General features: G+C 52.6%; 1 long non-coding RNA gene across 1 annotated transcript; it reads left to right on the top strand.

Annotated features, from left to right (window-relative positions):
- Positions 1-2,566: 2,566 nt before the first annotated feature.
- LOC111738197 lies at positions 2,567-5,032 on the top strand. Its single transcript, XR_002779753.1, has 2 exons — positions 2,567-2,719; positions 4,840-5,032. It is a non-coding gene; the product is annotated as an uncharacterized LOC111738197 (long non-coding RNA).
- The last annotated feature ends 8,014 nt before the right edge of the window (positions 5,033-13,046 follow it).

The following is a 13,046-nucleotide window of genomic DNA, read 5'->3' as shown; positions in this document are numbered from 1 at the left end:
GGCAACTGAAAAAACAGCCAAGCTGGGGAACATGAGAGGAAGGGCAGGTGTGGGGTATGCCTCCTGTGAGGTGGAACATCCAGGAGGGAGGAGTACAAGAGACAGGTATGGGGCAGGGAAGAGGTCAGGCCTGAAATAGAGAAGTGAGTCTCTGACACACCTGGACACCAAAGGCATGAGAACCAATGAGATTCCCCTGGGACAGACTGTAAAGAGCCCAAGAACACCCATGTTTAGGTAGTGAGCAAAGGATCAGAAATTTGCCATGTGGCAGCAATCAGAAAGATAGCAAGAAAATCAAGAGTGCACAGTGTCCAGAAAAACAAGGGCACAAAAGTACTTCAAATAGGAGGGAGTATGTGACTGTGTCAAAGTTGCCACTGCTAAGGGGTCAAGTCAGATAAAGCCTTGAGAGCATCCCTTGGATTTAGCAACAAGGTCAGTGGTGACCTTGACCATTCCTATGGAATGGTGGGGGAGGAAGCCCGCTTGCAGGGGTTGAGTGAGTAAGTAGAAACAGCATGTGTACACAACTCTTTCAGGAATGTTGGCTGTGAAGGGGAGCTGGAAGGACACGGGGCTGAAGAAGGGCTTTCTTCTTTTGCAAAGATAGGAAAGACTAGAGCCTATTTGTTTGGGTTAGAGGAATCAGGGAGGGAGAGGTTGGAGACAGGGAAAAGGGGAAGTGATAAGAAGAGGGAAATTCCCCAAGGATAGAAAAGAGCAGATTAAATCCTCAAATATGACTACACAACTAGGGGCAAGTCGGGACCCGTACTGGACTCTGGGGGCTCAGAACAGCTGCCCACTCTCCCCAGCAGCCAGTGTGAGTCACTAGGGGGGAAATAGCCCAAACTGGCAATGTGGGAAAGGGAGCTAGGCCAGCACAGTCCTCAGAATCCCAAGGGGTCAGGGAGCAGGGCCCAGCCTGGGCTCTGAGACCTGAGCCCTGAACTCCATGCTCTGAGCAGATCAAGGGCACAGAGGGGTTGTCATACCCTTTGTGTGGGGTAGGCAGAGTAGTAGGAAGCCTGGGTTTTATTCGGCTTTTCTTTGCCCCTCTCTGAACCTCAGTTTCTCTTTCTGCAAAAAGAGCAGGTTAGACCAGATCAAGAACTTCTTTTGGCGGGGAGAGGGGAGGATAGGTGTCAGGAACCCTTTCTAGATTCTTTCCGGAAATATATGTGTGTTTGGAACTATGCCGTTTAGGGGGACCTGAAGCTACTAGAAACTCGTTCCTGGCCTCCAGATAAGAACTTCTGAACTGGAGCTGGCTAAAAAGCCTTATGCCTGACATTTAAGAGTGCCCTGGAGCAAGGGAAAAGGCTCTTACAAGGGCTATGCAGGGCAGAGGTCCATGTCTCCTAAGCCTGGGAGCAGGGAGGCCTTTTGAGGTGTGGGTCCTACCTGAGCACACCATCAGATTGTGTGAGTGAAGGCATGGAGGCCCCTGGGTGGAATACGGGAGTTTATCCAATCCTCAACTGACCTTCCTGCCCTCAGCCCCGTCTTCCTGCCTCTGCCTGTCCTTGCCCTTCTTCTGTCTTTGATCCTGGGGGAAGTGTCTCAGGGTCTCCTCAAGATCAGGTGACCAGCCCCTCCCATCGAAGCTGCTGGTGAAAGCAGACAGCTGGACTAGACCCCACCAGAGGGGCTGGCGCTGCCCCACCTCGCTCTGCCAGCTGAGGTCTCCTGCTAAAAACAGCCGGGCCCGAGGGGACTATGGGCTTTCAGGCCTCCCCCTCCACGCCTGGGTAGTATAAAGAGGCCAAAACCGGACCAGGCAGCCTGGACACCATGCTATTCCCTGAGACAGCCCACTTCGTGATGAACTTTCTTCTGTCCCGGTGAGGGGACACGGGAGGAGGCGCTGGGGGTGGGGTAGAATCAAGGGCCCTGGTCTGGTGGGGAGGGAAAAGATACCCAGGTCCTTGAGAAGGCCCCGATGGGGGCCTCCAATCCCCCTCCCTGTCCCTCTAAATCGACCAGAAGTGGCTCTGGCCCTCGCCTTGCCGCTTCTAATCCAAGGTGGCCCCTTCCTACCCGCTCATCGTGCCCTCCATGGGTGTCTGCTGCCCCATCTCCCCGCAGGCGGCCCCGGGCCACGCCCCCACACCGCCTGGACCAGGAGTTGTGTTTCTGGGGCTGCCGGGGCCCGGCCTTGCCAGCGCCCGCCACCCACCGCAGCCTGGGCGACTACTGGCTGAGTCCGCAGCGCCGCCGCCCGCCGGGCGCCGCCTGGCGCTGGCCGGCGCGCAAATTGCTGCTGCTGCCGGGGGCCACCGGCCTGGCCGACGTGCCCTCGGCGCGCTGGCCCAGCTGCTACGGCGTGCGCCCGCGCCTCACGTGAGCGTGCGAGACCGAGCGGAGAATCGGGAAGGGGCGTGGCCTATTGCCAGGGGCGGGGCCTGCGGGAAGGGGCGGATCCCCAGAGCTGAGGGCCGGTCAAGGGGTTGGATAGACTGGGCTTGACGGTTCCTGGGAGCGGAAGGAGGGGTCAGAACTGGGTGTGAAGGGTGGGGCCTGAAGCGACTGAGCGCGGAAAAGGGGCGGGGCTAGGCGGAGTGGCCGTGGACTCGGAGGGAACGGAAAGCCTTGTCCCCATCCCGTCTGCTCAATTTTCCCTCCTTCTAGGTGGCAGCACCGGTGGCAGAATATTAACTACCAATTCCTGGGCAAGAGGAAGAGACATCTAGTTCCCTTGCGCCCGTGAGAACTGGTGAGGGATGGGGCCCGAAGAGGGCGCGACCTAGGACGGGTATAGAGACGGTACCTAATGAAGAGGGCTGGGAAAGGGCGAGGCCTGAGCACGAGGTCCTTCTGCGGCATCCGCTGCCTTGCAGGCTTGAGGACCCGACGTGGGAAGGACCCCGTTAGGCCGGGCGAGGGTCTCTGCGGGGTTATTTATCCCTGCCCTTCTCCGACTACCACAAACACTTTTTAAAAGATTGACAGATTTGTAAAATTAGTAAAATTTCTGTTCATCACAAGACGCCTAAAAGAATAAAATAGACTTCCAAATAGGGCTCCTCAAACAATACCAACTTTGTGCCCTACTCGGGCAGTGTGGGAACCAGAATAGGTGGTGACTTTGGGCACCAGTTAAATCAGCCCCAGGGCAGGAATGGCTCCAGCCCAAGGCTTGGTGACCAAGCTGAATAACCTAAGGGAAGGAAGGCAGGCTCAGGGACAACTTGAGGAGCACTGTTGTGATCATCCTGTGATCATCCTGTGAGTGTCTGTATGTGTTTACGTTTTTGTGCATCTCCCAATGTCTGCATCCACTTCTCAGCATGGCTCTTGTTTCTCTGTGTATCTATCTATCTCTGGTCTTCGTGTCCATTTATTCAACAAATATTTATCAAGGGCTTATTTTATTTTATTTTATTTGTTTTATTTTATTTTTTATTTTATTTTATTTTATTTTATTTTTTTTTATTTTATTTTTACACCTACAGCACCCAGTCTTCCTATGTGGTCTCTCATCCAAGTACTAACCAGGCTAGACCCTGCCAAGGGCTCATTTTAGTGATTTGGGCCAGGTTTATACTCAGTGACAGGGTTCACACTGGTGAAACAAAGAGTTGAAGTCCCTGCCCTCATGGAGCTTACATTCTGATTGGGGAGACAGACCATAAAAAGAGGTCAGAAATAAAGTGTTCTGTGTTTGAGAAGAACAAGGTGGGCCAGGTGCTACTTTATATGGAGTGGGCAGAGACTTTGTCTTGTTCACAAATCTAGAACAGTATCTGACTCATAATTGGGGCTCGTTAAATGTTGATGAATGCATTTGTTGGTCAGGAGATCCTGCCTGAGGCAATAACTATTGGACAGGGCCTGAAGGATGAGGGGTCAGCCACTCCAGACTCTGGGAAGAGTGTTCTGGACATAGGGAACGGCATATGTCTAATGGGTGGCCTCTTGCCTCTGGCTCTCTGTCTGAATTATTCCTATTACTGTGTCTCTGTTCCTGTCTGTTGTTTTTGTGATCTTGGGAGCCATAGAGTAGGTTTATACAGGGCCCCTCCAGGGTCTCTGGAATCGAGGTCACTGCCGAGCCGATTCACCCCACTGGCGCATTATGGCCTGACCAGTCTGGCGTGGCCATTCTCCTGAAAGCAACCCCACACCACAGCAGCCTCAGTCCCATGACCTCTGTCTCCTTCCCAGAGTAGTGTCCTGCAACCCGGAAGGAAGTCCTTCATCCTGTCTAACCACAGTCCCTGCTGGGGCAATCCCAGCCCTTTCCTCTCATTCTGCCTTGTGGGCAGCGGGCAGGAGATGGGCTGACCCTGTGGCAGCAGGTCCCACCTGGACAGAGAGCCCACTGAAGGCCTGACAGAGTGGAGGTGACAGCCCCCCTACAGCTTCCGGGAGATAAAACTCAGAGGGGCAGAGAAAATAATTCACCTTAGAAGCCTCTGCCACATCCATTGTCTCATTTAACCGTCAACACCCCATTTTACAGATGGAAACTCAGGCAAACCCAGAGAGGAAAACATGGCAGAACTGGGACCAGAACCCAGGTCTTTTGATGAAATAATAATAATCATAATCAACAACTAATATTTATTGCACATTGACTCTCTACCAGGTACAATGATTAAACTTTGTATGCAATTTTCTTTCTTAAGCCTCATCACAACCCTATGAGGTGGGTACCATCCTTATTCCTGTTATCCTCGGATGAGGAGACTGGGGCTCAGAACCATTAAATTACTTTCCCAAGGACACCAGCTAGTTCATGGCAGAGCTACATGTGAGGCCAGGCAGTCTGGCTGCTCAGCTATACACCCTGTGTCCTGAGATTCCAGAGTGTTACAGATGTCTGTTTTCCAGGGATTTGGGGAGAAACTTCAGATGGTCCCAAAGCCTACTTGTGCCAAGCCAGGATGAACAGGAAGATGACCTAGGAGCACTGGACAATTTCATGTCCCCTCTCTGAGGGTGAAGATTACCCACCTCTGCCTTCTTTCATGGACTCTCTGTGTGTCTGCACTTCTCTGCTCAAATAAATCCACTTTCATCTCTCTCTGGCTCTCTCCACTTTGGGGAATGATGATCTCAGTTCTCCCCATTCTCACACACTGAGTTAGACTGAGCCCAGGGACGGGGGTATCTGTTGCCACTTCTGATCCTTCTGCTGCACCCATCCCCACCCATAAACCCCCCCGGAGGGGCAGGCTGGATGAACCAGACCTGGCTTCTGCTCTCCAGACTCTCACAGTGCCATAGAAAGAGAAAGGCAGAGATATACTCCAGCTCAGTCAAATGCCACAGGAGGGTGACATTAGTTTTTGTAAGACACAGTGGGACCTCTGGTGGGTCGGACAAGCCTTCAAGTGGAGTCCCTTGAGCTAAATCTTGATGGGTGGGCAGGCACCAAGAAAGCATACAAGTGGCATAGCACTCCAGGCAGAATCGGCAACATGGAGAAAGATTTGGTGATTTGCAGGCTGAAATGGTCATCCCACTGAGGGAATGGTGAGACTGGCAGCCAGTTGGGGTCCACCTAAAATGAGGCTAGCTGGGCCTGGAACTTCAGAGACCTTGAAGGTCAAACTAGGGAGTTAGACATTCTCCAGGAGGAGGTAGGGAGCCATGAACAAGTTTAAAGCAGGGGAGGGACATGGTGCCATCATGGCATCTCCAGGCCTCAAGTCCTCCTGGCATCTCAGATCCACTCTGGTGGGTAACGAGTCATTTCCAGCCCTCAGCTAGGCCCAAGGCCTCTGGCACAAGTCGCTGTGTCCCTGTGCTCTCCCTTTCACACTCTTCCAGTCCTACTCAGGACTGACACTAAGAGTGGCTCCCGCACAAGCTTCTCTGCAAAGGCTGGGCAGAGGGCACTGATGGCTAAGGTAGGAGTCTTTGGACTTTTACCTGGACTCATCTGCTCAGAGGTCAACAGCAGCCCTGCTTTCTCATCCCGTAAGACCCACTTATGAGCCATCTTCTGCCCTTTGTGGGATCTCAGTCACATGAACAGGTAACTGCGGGGCAGCCCCACCCCAGCTCCCCACACCCAACGGACTCCTGGAGCTGTCTCCCTTCCTCCTCTACCCCCATCTCCCTCCACAAGGAACCCAGGCCCCATCTCTGGTGCTCTCGGCTCCCTGAATGTCTCTAGACTTGATCTTCTCCTCCTCTGCCCTCTGGCCTTGCCTAGTTCAGGCCACTGTTGCCTTGTCTGGACCAGTCTGATTGACTCTTCCCTGGTTCCCTTGCCTCTAACTCTGTCCTCTCTAACTTGTGTCTACCTGGGCCTGTTTTTCTGTGCCTTGTAGATCCCTGTGATCTACAAGGACGATCTCCAAGGGCATCTGGAGCTCTGGAGAGATCTGGGCTGGAGATAGCGATTTCAGAGTCATCAGCATATAGATTCTCTCATAGATACACGTAAAGGAGGAGGGGAAGGTGGGGAGAGGTGTCGAGAGAGATTTTTTTTCTCTTTGTCTCTAACACAGATTTTGCTCCAGACCCACAGACCTCATTTGATGATACTGACATCATGTGATCCTAATGCTATTCCAAAGGCACCTCACCCCAACCTGTCCCAAACTGACCTCTCCATTTCCATGCGTACCCTGCTGCTCCTTCTTTAGACTTCCTGTGTGCTCTTGGTGTCTCTTTCCACCCATTTGTCCAAACCAGACGCTTGGGCACCATCCTCAGTCCTTCCTCCTCATTCCCAACATCCTTAGTCCTTTCCTAAGTTCTGTCACTTCTGCCCCCTGAACACCTCTCATACCACTCTCCCTCTGTCTTCCTCTATCCTTTAGCAGCATTTGACATGGAGCATCACTCATTCCTTCTGGAAACCGTTTCTTGCCTCAGCCTTCAGGATACCCCTGCTCCTGATCTCTTCCTCTCTCGCTGGTCATCAGCTGAATCCTCCCACGGGGGCTCCCCTGTCAGAGTAAATGTTGGAGAACTCCCAGCGCTATCTTCTTGAGCCATTCCTTCTCTCTAGTGGATTCCATCCAATCTTGTGTCTTCAAATTTGGGACACCCCCCCAAACTCCACTTCAGTCCAAGCTTATAGATCGGGTTAACTGCCAGCTTGATATCTCCACTTGGATTCTAATAGGCATCTGAAACTTCAAGGCTGCACTTATAATCCTCAGTGCTGCATAGATACAATGTCACAGGTGCTGAGTGGGAACCCTAAGCCCAGAGATATGATGGATGTGGTGGGGAAAACCATACCTTTCTCCTGGGTAATCTGGAAAGTCCTCGGGAGTGGTTTGATCTAGATTTAAGAGGAGAGTAGAAATTCAGCAAGTAGAAAAGCAGAGAGAGACATTGTAGGGGGAGGGGACAAGCATATTCAGAGGCCCTGAGGTGGGAGAAGCTTAGCGCTCTGAAGAACTAGAACGTCAATAGAGTTGAAGTTCAGTGAACTGAGGAGAAAAGGAAGGAACTGAGACCGGACACACCAGGGAAAAAAACCCCGGGATGTCAGGCCCCCTATGCAGATGGGAGACAAGGAGGATTTGTGGATGGACTGGAAGGGGACAGACAGATGAAGTGTGTGTTGGTAGGGGGCTCCAGAGTATGTCTTTATGAAAAAAGTCACTAAAAGGAGGTCCCAGGTGGACACTTCTGGGGTGCAAGAGGAGAGGGCGAGAAGCCTCAGGGTTCTGGAGAGAGGTAGATTCCTTTACCGTTTAAGGAATTGATTGAGCCAAACAAATTCCCCTCTGAACAATTCAGCATCTGGTTGGTCTAAATCTGCCTGGTCAATCCTTCCACTTCCTGCCCCAGAAAAATGTTAATGGAGGGGCTGCAAGGTTATCTCAGGATGGTCCTAGACTCCTACCTCTTCTCCCAAGGGAAGGAAAGGAAGAAAAAGGAAGAGAATGGGCACACTGTTGAGAGCTAACTTTGTGTCAAGCCCTTGTCCAGAGTGTCACATCTTCGCACCTAGGAACACTGTCGACTGCTTCCCAGGTACTCTGTGTCTCAGTGCTCTGTTTTAAGGGCCTTACTCACTAGCACTAGCTCATTTATCTCACAATAACCCTAAGTAATGGGTTCTATTACCATTCCCATTTTACAGATAATACTGAGGTTTAGAGAGGGCCTAAAGCCATACAGCTAAGAGGTGATGGAGCCAGCTCTTCACTGCTGCGATTGTCTCAACACAACAACACTGAACCCTTACCACAACCTGAAGTGGCACCCGGTGTCCTTGTTTTACGTTGGCATGATGATACTCAGCAAGAGGAAGGGATTTGTCGGGGTCACAAAGCTAGAAGGTAATAGTGGTTCGGGTCCAGATTATTTGGGAGAAGAGGCTGATTGGGAGAGATGATGATATGAGGTCTGAGCAGTGCAGAGAGAAGAGGGGAGGACTGACGACTGGGCTAGAAGAGAATTTCAATTTCTCTTTTAAAGGGACTTCCCCTAAGTAGGGGATTTTGGCTGGAAAGTTGAAAACAATCCACATTACCCGTCTTCCCCAAAGGCACCCAGGATCTGAAAAGAAACCGAAAGTTGGGAAAAGGGGAGAGAAGGGGAAAGAGAGAGGCTCAGGGCAGCCCAGAATAACTGGGTTGAATTTCTGGTGACCTCATCAAGCCGGGGGAGATCGGCGAGCTGGGATTACACATCTCTTGGCTATTGGAGAAAATGAGCCAGAGAGACAGTTCTATTGGATAGTAGCTGGGCCCTGTCCAGTTTATGTAGCCACTCCCTCCAAACAGACACATACATATGTACACTTAGAGACCAGGGGAAAAAGGAGGGGGAAGGAGAAATAAAAGGTCTGGGCAGTCTAAAATTCTAAAAGGGAACTTCAGAATCCCTGTTCCTGTGATTTGGTGACTGGTTGGATGGTGGGTTCCAGGGAAGGGCCTTTCAGGTGCCTCAGTGTCCAGGCCCAGGTTCAAGGCCTGGCGATTGGCAGGGTGGCTGCAGACCTGGGTTCTGCTGACAACCAAGCCAGAACCCAGCATACCCAAGGTGCTGGCGTGTCAAGTCCCTGGGGCCCCAGCCCTGCGGCTGCCTTGCCTCTTTACTGACATCCCTATCCGTTCCTCCCAAACCCAAAACATCAGAACTCTTTGTGGATGACTCCAACAACCTAACACTGCTGTGTTCCTCAGAGCTCCTGAAAACCCCTTTCTGCTAGTCCTGTCTTCTTCTGCTCACATAGACTCTCTGCCTCTGGGCTTCAGTTTCCTCCTCTATAAATGGGAACTGTGAGGGGTATACATCTCACCCAAAGGAGGTAATATATGAAGTGGCATGTAATCAATGCTAGCAGCTATGATTATTTTTACTGTTGGTCATTCCTGCCTTGTTAAAACTCTCCCCAGTGGGAAGGATCTCCATGATTCTGTTCTCTGGGTTTTTTCCTCCCTTCTTTGCTGGCTCCCTCCCAGGCACTCTCCCACTATCTGCTCCTCCAATGGTAGTGCTCCCCACTGCCCCCGGGACTTCCTGGGTGACATCATGTACTGCATGGCTTCAGTTACCCTCTTACAAGTAGCAACCAGAGGCCCAAATTTTGTGGAGTCACTTCTGACTTAAAACCTTCTGTCTGTTGTCCCTGTATGGTCACTAGCCAGGCCAGGCCCAGGTCTTTGTCTATGTCACATGTCTATGTGCCGAAGCTCCTAGACCTCAGGCTGCCTCCTGGTTATCCCATCAGAGGTTTTCTGAGCACCTCAAATTCATCAACATGGCTAGATTCAGTAACTCCCTCCCAATTCATTTTTCCTGTGATGCCCTGTCAAAGTCAATGGATCCACTTTGCCAGCTGTTATCCCCAACGGAAATGTGGGCAACAACTTCAACTTTCCCTTCTCTCTACTGCCCCCCTGCACCCAGTCAGTCACTGAATCCTGGGAAGTCTGTCTCCTAAACTTTGCTCCAGATTAGGCCTCTCCTTCCATCCCCACCCTCATGCGAACCATTTACTGTTTGCAGTTTGTCCTGCTCTAAGCTCTTCCTCCATGCCCTGGCCCACCCACATGCCCCCTCTCCATGCAGCCCACAGACCCCTCACGTGACCCTGGTCTGGTCTTCTCCCCTTAAGATGCTGACTGTCTCTTCCTTCAGTGGGAAACCCCTGAAGGCAGGGCCCTGTGTGACTCACAGCTAACGCTCTGCCTTGGTGGGAGCAAGAGGAGGAACTCCGGTTTGAGTGTGAATCACAGAGCTCAACCTCTCACAGGACAGATGAGCAAACCGAGGCCCAAGAGGAGCGAGGACTGGCTCGTGGTTATAGAGCAGGACGAGGCAGACCTGGGGCTAGAACTAAGGTGTCTGTGTACAGTTGATGCTCCTTGGAAGGAGATGGGGACCCTGGGGCTGAGAACTGGGCTGTGCCAAGTCACCATTCCTGAGGCCTCTCTTGGGACCTAGGCATTCTCTGATATCTCTTCCCAACTCTGAGACTTTCCCTCCACTAGCAAGGCCCATCCTCCATCTCTGACTAGATAATGCCCGCTCACATCTCACCCGGCATCTGATCTGATTCCTCCAGAGATCTCAGAATGCCCCCAACCTCCTTTATGGGGCAATATTCTCTGCTGCCATCCTCTACCTTCAGCCCCACCCTGTGTCCCTCTGAGGTCTCAGGAAATTCGTTCCCTTTGTTCATGGGGGCCAGGAGCATCTCAGGGCAGGGTCAGGGTGGGAGTCCTTACCAGAGAGCTGGGACAGATGGGGGATGTGTGGAAACATGGGGTTTCTAGTCTTGGCAGCTTTCCTTCCCCCTGTCCCTTCCAGAGTCACCCTGTCCTTTCCATTCCTCCTTTTGCTGCCACTCTTCCTGGCTAAAGCTCACACCTCAAAGGTTCTGACCGCCACCACAGCCTCAGTGACCCACTGAGGCACACACAGCTACCCATGGGGACATTGATACAAAAAAAAGTATTCACTCTGTCATCCAAACACTCATAGACATTCTCTCACACAGCCACACACACTCATAGTTATACACACAGTCACAGTCAGACAACAGTCACCAACACACAATCTCAAGGACAGACAGGCACACACCTAGAAAGTCCCAAAGTCACCAAGAGTCACCAAGCCTTTCTCTCACCCTAAATATACAAAGTCAAACAATAATGCAGATTCACACAACCACAACTGTACACACCTGGTCACACACACACACACAGTCAAAGTCTCTCACACAGACAGACACAGAGCAATACAGTCACACACAGAGAGAAACAGACACACACAGTTGCACACAGGCCCCTGGAGACACAGAACAATGGGCGCATTGTCTGGGCTGGCAGCAGCTGGGGAGGAAGGAGCTGCAGTGTGGACTGAGGAGGCCGTGGGGGCTGCTGTACCCACCCCCTTCACCCCCACAGCATCCTAAACCGTTTCCCTCTTCCAGAAGCCAGCTTCTGCTGGGACCTGGATTTGCTGACGGATTATGCTCCCAGGCAGCCCCTGCCCAGCCCCGTCGGATGTCTGGTGGGGGATGCAGGGGCTCCCCTGTGTACCAGGCTCCCTTTGAGGCTCTGGGAATTCAGGGTCCTTCAGCCCTGATGCTCCACCCTCCTCCTGGGATCATCCAGGCATTTTGCCTCCCATCCCCACAGAGCAGCACCTGGAAATCGGCAGCCTTGAGATCTGCTCTTAACCTCTGACTCAACCCCTCCAAGACTCATATACCCTCCGTCTGAGCCCTGCCAGCCTGCCAGCTGGTGCGGGCAGTGCCTGGTAGCATTGTGGGTTCCCTATTGTAGCCGAGACAGAGATGCAGGTCACAACACCCATCCCTTAGTGGAGAAGTCACTGTCCTGTCACTGAGCTGCAGTGAGGCATGGCGCCCTTTCTGTCCCAAAGCTACCTCTTCTTGCCTCCCACTCTGACCAGGCAGCCCCAGATCTCAACAGAGAATTCTTTCAGGGGTTTCCTTACAGCTCCCAGCCCATTTTAGCAGGTCTCTCTGCTCTTTCTCACCTTCAGCTACTGGTATCTGTTGTGTGCCCTTGGACATGTCACTTTCCCTTTCTGAAAGTGTCCCAGTCTGTAAAATGGGGGGGGGGGGTGTCCCTAATGAAGCTGAAAGTATTTTGTAGTCTCCAAATGGGGGTGAGGATGGAGGATACAGGAGAGAGTGCTGAATGTAGAAGCCACCTCAGCCCTTCCCTGCTCCTCGTAGTCAGATCTGTGGGGAGTTCCTGATTTCTCAGGCCTGGGTGTGTCTCCACACCTGACAGCCTCAGGCCTCCCAGGAGGCTTTACCCATTGTAGGGAAACGGGAAGGAGGGACATGCTGAGCTAGCTGTCCAGGATACAGCCTTGCTTTTGCAACTGTTTCCTCCAAGCCCCCACCCCCTTCCTCCTAGGGGCTAAGGGTAGGCAACCGGACACATGCTTCTGGAGCCAACTGGGTCTCTGGGATTCCCAGTGACCTATCCAGGCCAGGGGAAGGGGAAGTGGCAAAGGACTAGAACTGGAGTCTCCAGCCACCCCAACACTGCCCCTGCGTCCAGGCTCCCTCACTCTCAGGCAGGTCAGGAGGCTGGGATGGGCAGCCTTGGGGGCTGTCCCTCAAGGGCCTACTTCTGGCGTGGAGGGAGCCTTGGTGACATCCCTCCTCTCCTCTTCAGAAACTGGAGTGTTTTAAGGTTTGTTGAGCCCCCTCCTGGGGTTCCTCTGTCTGCTCGGTGGGAAGCCCTGATGTAGGGGAGCAGATGTGGGGGAAGAGCACCAGACAAGTCAGACAGGTTCTGTCAACATCTCTGAACCCCAGGCTTCTCAGCTTTCAAATGGAAATAAATATGCCCTTTGAGATCACAAGACCACCTCAGCTGGGGTCCAGGCTGAGGGACCAAGGATGAGCATGTCTGGGAGCTCAGTATGAATGGCCACCAGGGACTGAGAGGAGGGATGAGGAATGGACCTTATTAGTCTGACCAGAGTGGCCTCGTGGCGGGTCAGACTGCTCATCCAGGCTGGCCAGAGCAGGCAGGCAGGGGAGTGGATGGAACTTCTGCTCTGTCTTGGGGCCTGAGGGGGCGTAGATCCCAGTGAGGGGCCCTACGGCTTCGATGACCACATTCTCT

The sequence above is a fragment of the Pteropus vampyrus genome, unplaced genomic scaffold, assembly GCF_000151845.1.
Source record: "Pteropus vampyrus isolate Shadow unplaced genomic scaffold, Pvam_2.0 Scaffold36, whole genome shotgun sequence".
Lineage (NCBI taxonomy): Eukaryota > Metazoa > Chordata > Mammalia > Chiroptera > Pteropodidae > Pteropus > Pteropus vampyrus.
The sequence above is the reverse complement of the archived record's forward strand: the minus strand, read 5'-3'. Positions and strand labels throughout refer to the sequence as shown.